Raw genomic sequence first — 8,141 nt, 5'->3', positions numbered from 1 at the left:
CTAAACGTTTCAATCAGACACATAGAAGGATAGGGGCTTATTGTTTTGCCTCCCAACGTATTCACCTCAAGGGTGATGTCAACAATAATAACTCATGCTACCCATATCCAACAGGATATATGTGCCTAGATCTTTCCTCACCACATGGTGCTTGCCAAAAGAGAAAAATAAAAAGGAATAGAGAGAAAAACTTTGACTCTTTGCATAAAAGTAAATACTGAAAAGTAAAAGATAGGCCCTTCGCAGAGGGAAGCAGAGGTTGCCATGCGCTTATTTGTTTGTATGCTCAACCCCTTAGTGCAAAAGAACGTCACGTTATATTGCCCCTTATGATAGCAACCTTTATTATGCACTCTGTCGCTTTTATTCTTTGCCATCACAAGTTCGTAGAACGCTCAATTTTCTCTTACACTAAATGATCTAACACTATTAGAAGCAATTTTTATTGCCTAATTGCACCGATGACAACTTACTTGAAGGATCTTATTCAATCCTTAGGTAGGCATGGTGGACTCTTGAAAATAAGATTTGGGTTTAAGGGTTTTTTGATGCACAAGTAGTATCTCTACTTGGTGCGGAATTTTTGGCTAGTAAAGATGGGGGGCAAGCACCACATGTTGAAAGATCTATGACAATATAACTTCTATGTGAATATGAACAATCATAAATCATTACGTTGTCTTCCTTGTCCAACTTCAACAATTTTGGCATATAATATTTTGATGGGGGCTCACAATCACAAAAGATTTCCACGATAATATATTTGCATGTGAAAATTATCTTCCTTCTAGTAATTATTCATGAATTGCTTGTATGACTGATACGTCTCCAACGTATCTATAATGTATATTCATGCTGTTATTTTATCATTCTTGGATGTTTTACAATAATTTTATAGAAAATTTATATCATTTTTTGGGACTAACCTATTGACCCAGTGCCCAGTGCCAGTTGTTGTTTTTTGCTTGTTTTTTACATCGTAGGAAATCAATATCAAACGGAGTCCAAACACCGCAAACTTTTGGTGGATTTTTTATGGACCAGAAGACCACCAATGGGCCAGAGCAGCACCTGGGCTGTGCCCCGAGGGGGGCACAACCCACCAGGGCATGCCTGGGGGCCCAGGCGCACCCAGGTGGGTTGTGCCCACCTTGATGGCCTCCCGCACCCCCTCTTTACCCTATAAATTCCCAAAATTCCAGAAACCCTCGGGGTGAACCTAGATCAGAAGTTCCGCCGCTGCAAGGCTCTGTAGCCACCGAAATCAAATCTAGACCCCATTCTGGCACCCTGCCGAAGGGGGAATCATCTCCGGTGGCCATCTTCATCATCCCGGCAGCCACCACGATGAGGAGGGAGTAGTCCACCCTCGGGGCTGAGGGTTTGTACCAGTAGCTATGTGTTTAATCTCTCTCTCTCTCTCTCGTGTTCTTGAGATGTCACGATCTTGATGTATCGTGGGCTTTGTTAATATAGTCAGATCATATGGTATTTTCCCTTCTCCATCTTGTTGTCATGAATTTAGTTTTTCCCTTTGATATTTCGTTGTTAGCGGATTGAATACTTTTATGGATTTGAGAGCACTTGATATATGTCTTGCATATGAATACTCATGGTGATAATGGGGTATCGTATTGATTCACTTGATATATGCTTTTGCATTCAACTCGCGGATTCCCGAGGTGACATTGGGGTAATCTACGCATAGGGGTTGATGCACGTTCTTGTCTTTGTTTCTCCCGTAGAAATCCTGGGGAACTCTTTGAAGTTCTTTGTTTTGGATTGAGTATTATGAATCTGAAATTATTTGGTGTTATTTTAGTACGAACTCTTGGATAGATCGATCGGAAAGAATAGCTTCGAGGTGGTTTCATACCCTACAAATGATTTCTTCGTATGTTCTCCGCTAGAGTGGAACTTTGGAGTGATTCTTCATTGCACTTTGAGGGGTGGTTATATGATCCAATTATATTAGCACTATTGAGAGATTACACTAGCGAAAGTACGGACCCTAGGCCTCATTTTCAAGCATTGCAATACCGTTTTTGTGCCTGTTTACTATTTGCTACCTTGCTGTTTTTATTTATTCAGATTATAAAAATATATTTCTACCATCCATATTACATTTTTATCACCATCTCTTCACCGAACTAGTGCACCTATACAAATTGCCATTGTATTGGGTGTGTTGGGGACACAGGACACTCTTTGTTATTTGGTTGCAGGGTTGTTTGAGAGAGACCATCTTCATCCTACGCCTCCCACGGATCTATAAACCTTAGGTCATCCACTTGAGGGAAATTTGCTACTGTCCTACAAAACTCTGCAGTTGGAGGCCCAACAACGTCTACAAGGATAAACTTGCATAGTAGACATCAAGCTCTTTTCTGGCGCCGTTGCCGGGGATGTGAGTGCTTGAAGGTATGTCTTTAGATCTTGCAATTGAATCTTTTAGTTTCTTGTTTATCACTAGTTTGGTTTATAAAAGAAAACTATATAAAAAAGGGAATTGAGGTTGCATCATATTATTCATCTCTATAATTTCTTTCGTGAAAATGATGGAAAGGAAAATTGTGCTCAATTGATAGAAGAAGAATTCTATAAAATGTTTAGCATAAAATCTTTGAATGATGAGCATGATTGCATTGTTGTTAGTATGAATTCTTTGAATTCCATGATGCTAACGTTATACAAAGCCATAAGCTTGGGGATGCTATGCTTGATGAAGATGATATTTTTACTCCCCCAAGTTTTGATCAAAAAATTTATTTTGATGATTGCATGCCTCCTATTTATGATGATTATAATGATGAAAGTGGATTCGGAGAGGTCCTGACTTTATTTAATGATGAATCCACCATTTTGGATGAGGCTTCTAATACCTATGAGAACAAGGTTGCTATCTATGATGATTATGGTGATGACATGTATGCTATATTGAATAATGATAACCATGAAACTTGTCATCATGATTTTTATTTTCAGTCACATGATAGCTATTTTGTTGAGTTTGCTCCCACCATTATTGATGAGAATAAATTTGCTTACGTGGAGAGTAATAAAATGTCTATGCTTGTGAATCACGAAAAGAATGCTTTATGTGATAGCTATATTGTTGAATTCATTCATGATGGTACTGAACATTATTATGAGCGAGGAACATATGCTTGTCGGTATCTCAATAATATCAAGTTTCCTCTCTATGTGTTGAAAGTTTTGAAGTTATGCTTGTTTTCCCTTCCTATGCTAGTTGATTCTTGCTCCCATGAATTATTTGCTCACAAAATCCCTATGCATAGGGAGTGGGTTATACTTAAATGTGCTAGTCATGTGTGCTTCATGATGCTCTCTTTATGTTTCAATTCTTATCTTTTATGCGAGCATCCTTGAAATAATCATGCCTAGCTAAAAGGCATTAAAGAAAAGCGCTTGTTGAATGACAACCCAACACCTTTACCTACTGTTTTTGTGTGTTCACATGATTATGATACTGTATTGATCATGTTTTATTGCTTTTGTTTCAATAAAGTGCCAAGTAAAGCCTTTGGGATCATGTTGGGTGATTGTTGATTTGAGCTTGCTGAAAAACAGAAACTTTTGCGCTCACGAAAATAATTCTCATTTTTAACAGACAAGTGATTTTGAGTTCGTTATTTTTTCAGAAGATTAATATACAAATTTCTCACGTGGTCCTAATTTTTTTCATAATTTTTGGGGTAGCAGAAGTATGGTTTGAGTCCAGATTACTACAGGCTGTTCTGTTTTTGACAGATTCTGTTTTCAATGCATAGTTTGCTTGTTTTCTAGTTTATATGGCTTATATTGCTCAATATAAATTGTGGAAATGATATGCTACAGTGTGCATTGTGTGGAAACAATTATGAATCTTGTCTTTGACAGTACCAAAGTGAAATGGTTTGCTCTTTATCATACTAACCTATCTCACGAAGTTCCGTTAAGTTTTGTGTGATTGAAGTTTTCAAGTTTTGGGTGAGATATCGATATGAGGAGAATAAGGAGTGACAAGAACCTAAGCTTGGGGATGCCCAAGGCACCCCCAAGGAAATATTCAAGGAAGATCCAAGCAACTAAGCTTGGGGATGCCCCGGAAGGCATCCCCTCTTTCATCTTCAACATTACCGGTAACCTCACTTGGAGTTATGTTTTCATTCGACACATGATATGTGTTTTGCTTGGAGTGTCAATTTATTTTGTTAGGATTTGCTTGCTGTTATTTAAAATAATGTTTTGCATCTTTTATTTCAATAAAAGTGGCAATGATAGCCTTTACTATGCTTATTTTACAAGTCTACATGTTGCTGTTTGAAAACAGAAAGTTTACCGCTGTTGCAAAAATTCCCTAGAAAAGTCAGAATGTGATAAAATGTTGAATTTTTTTGCAAAATAAGCTATGATAAATTTTATACAGTGTGGTAAATTTTCCTAATCTTTGGAGTTTAAGAAGTATTGATACTCTTGCATTCTTTACAGACTGTACTGTTTTGGCAGATTGCTGTTATGTTTGTGTTGTTTGCATATGTTTGCTTGTTTAATGATGCTATTTGAGGATAGGAGTATTAAATATGCAGAGGAATTTAGTATGAAATGTTGAATAATAATTTTAGTGATTTTCTACAGTAAAGAATGATAAGGTTTTTGCATTGGTTTATCCTAACTTATGTCACGAGTTCTTGTTGAGTTTTGTGTGGATGAAGCTTTTGAGATTTAGGAAAACCGCGATATGAGAAGAATTAAGGAGACACAAAAGCTCAAGCTTGGGGATGCGCAAGGCATACCAAGACAATATTTCAAGAAGTCTCAAGCATATAAGCTTGGGGATGCCCCGGTAGGCATCCCACCTTTCTTCTTCAACAATTATCGGTTAGTATCGGTTGAGCCTAAGTTTTTGCTTCTTCGCATGAGTTGTGCTATTCTTAGAATGTCATTTTATTTTGTTTTTGCTTGCTATTTTAATAAAGTACTTAGATATTAAAGTTTTTCAATAAAATAGAGTCCTCAAATAGTTGCTAGGGAGGCTAGGTAAGCGGCACTCACATCCCGTCAACGAAGCTCTTTTCTATGGAATTGCTCTAGTGCTTCACTTATATCTTTTTGAGCACGGTGTGCTTTAGTATTTTTGAAGAAATTCTCTCTTGCTTAACTTAAATTAATTTGATAGAAATAAATATTATGCTCATGATCTTCACTTATATCTTTTTGGAGTAGCTTGTAATTTACTCTTGTGCTTCACTTATATCATATGAGTAAATTGTTGAAAGAATTGAATATCATGAAGTTGAAATTATATCATGCCTAGTGCTAGCTTAACATTGGGTTTAGAAAGTGAAATCTTTTGAAGCTTGACAATCACAACATTGGTCATACAAGCAATTCCTGAATAATTACTATAAGGAAGAGAACTTTCACATGCAAATACACTATCTTGGAAATCTTTTGTGATTGTGAGCCCCCATCAAAATATTATATGCCAAAATTATTGACGTTAGACAAGGAAGACAACATAATGGTTTATGTTTGTTCATATTCACATAGAAGTTATATTGTCATAGATCCTTCAACATGTGGTGCTTGCCCGCCATCTTTGCTAGCCAAAAATTCCGCACCAAGTAGAGATACTACTTGTGCATCCAAAAACCCTTAAACCCAAATCTTATTTTCAAGACTCCACCATACCTACCTATGGATTGAGCAAGACCCTTCAATTAAGTTGTCATCGGTGCAATAAGGCAATAAAAATTGCTTCTAAAAGTGTTAGATGATTTAGTGTAAGAGAAAATTGAGCGTTGTATGAACTTGTGATGGCAAAGAATAAAAGCAACAGACTGCATAATAAAGGTTGCTATCATAAGGGGCAATATAAAGTGACATTCTTTTGCACTAAGAGTTGAGCATACAACCAAAAAGCGCATGGCAACCTCTGCTTCCCTCTGCGAAGGGCCTATCTTTTACTTTTATGTATTTACTTTTATGCAAGAATCAACGTATTTCTCTCTATTCCTTTTTATTTTCTCTTTGGCAAGCACCATGTAGCGAGGAAAGATCTAGGCACATGCATCCAGTTGGATATGGGTGGGCATGAGTTATTATTGTTGACATCACCCTTGAGGTGAATATGTTGGGAGGCAAAACTATAAGCCCCTATCTTTCTATGTGTTCGATTGAAACTTTTTGCTCATGTGTATGTGGTGAGTGTTAGTAATAATACAAGACTATATGATGGTTGAGTATGTGGACTTGCCATACGGCTCCGATGCATGACCCTTCCTGAAAATATGATGAATTGTAGTTGCAAAGTTGAATGAGAACATAGTTTGTTGATTTTCAATAGAGTTTATGCTTTATAGTTCGATGTTGTGATGAATTGTTACTTGTCCATGAGAAGTTATATGATAAAAGGTCTATGATAATGTTTTATGTTAAAGTTTGTTGCTATAATAATAATATACATGATGCTTCTATGTCTGTATTTTGTTTTTATCGACACCTCTCTCTCTAAGCATGATGACATGTTTTTCGATTTCGGTTTTTGCTTGAGGACAAGCGAGGTCTAAGCTTGGGCAAGTTAATATACGTCCATTTTGGATCATGTTTTCCTACTTTTATTTATATTGTTTTTATGCATAATAATGTTTTTTGGAGTAATTCCAATGCCCTTTCTCTCATAATATGCAAGGTTCACACAAGGAGGGAGAATACCGGTAGCTGGAATTCCGGACCTGAAAAAGCTATGTTAGGCTACCTATTCTGCACACCTCCAAATGAGGTGAAACTTCACAGAGAATTTTTATGGAATATATAAGAATTATTGGAGCAAATAACTACCAGAGGGGACCCACTAGGTGGGCACAACCCACCTGGGCGCGCCAGGGAGCCCAGGCGCGCCCTGGTGGGTTGTGCCCTCCTCGGCCGACCTTCGGTGCCCCTCTTCTGGTATATAAGTCATTTTGACCTAGGAAAAATAAGGAGATGACTTTCAGAACGAAGCGCCGCCATCTTGAGGCGGAACTTGGGCAGGAGCACTTTTGCCCTCCGGCGGAGCGATTCCGCCGGGGAAACTTCCCTCCCGAAGGGGGAAATCATCGTCATCATCATCACCAACAACTCTCCCATCTTGGGGATGGCAATCTCCATCAACATCTTCAACAACACCATCTCCTCTCAAACCCTAGTTCATCTCTTGTGTTCAATCTTTGTACCGGAACCTTAGATTGGTGCTTGTGGGTGACTAGTAGTGTTGATTACATCTTGTATTTGATTACTATATGTTTTATTTGGTGGAAGATTATGTGTTCATATCCATTAAGCTATTTAATACCCCTCTGATCTTGAGCATGATTATCATTTGTGAGTAGTTACTTTCGTTCTTGTGGCCAGGGGAGAAATCTTGTTGCAAGTAATCATGTGAACTTGATATGTGTTCGATATTTTGATGGTATCTATGTTGTGATTCCCTTAGTTGTGTCATGTGAACATGGAATACATGGCACTTCACCATATTTTGGCCTAAGGGAATGCACTGTGGAGTAGTTATTAGATGATGGGTTACAAGAGTGACCGAAGCTTAAACCCTAGTTTATGCGCTACTTCGTAAGGGACTGATTTGGATCCAAAAGTTTAATGCTATGGTTAGATTTTATATGAATATTTTTCTCGTAGTTGCGGATGCTTGCGAGGGGGTTAATCATAAGTCGGAGATTTGTTCAAGTAAGAACAACACCGAAGCACCGGTCCACCCACATATCATATTATCAAAGTAGCGAACACAAATCAAACCAACAAGATGAAAGTGACTAGATGAAATTCCCGTGTACCCTCAAGAACACTTTACTTATCATAAGAGACCGTTTTGCCTGTCCTTTGCCTCAAAAGGATTGGGATACCTTGCTGCACTTTTGTTACCATTACCGTTACTTGCTCATTACAAATTATCTTGCTATCAAACTAGTCGTTACTTATAATTTCAGTGTTTGCAGAGAATGCCTTGCTGGAAACTACTTGTCATTTCCTTCTGCTCCTTGTTGGGTTCGACAATCTTACTTATCGAAAGGACTACGATTGATCCCCTATACTTGTGGGTCATCAGCCACGGAGGAGCCAAGGGTTCCCCTTTCCACGTCGTG

Source organism: Triticum aestivum, chromosome 3D (assembly GCF_018294505.1).
Source record: "Triticum aestivum cultivar Chinese Spring chromosome 3D, IWGSC CS RefSeq v2.1, whole genome shotgun sequence".
In the NCBI taxonomy this organism is placed as follows: domain Eukaryota; kingdom Viridiplantae; phylum Streptophyta; class Magnoliopsida; order Poales; family Poaceae; genus Triticum; species Triticum aestivum.
The sequence above is the reverse complement of the archived record's forward strand: the minus strand, read 5'-3'. Positions refer to the sequence as shown.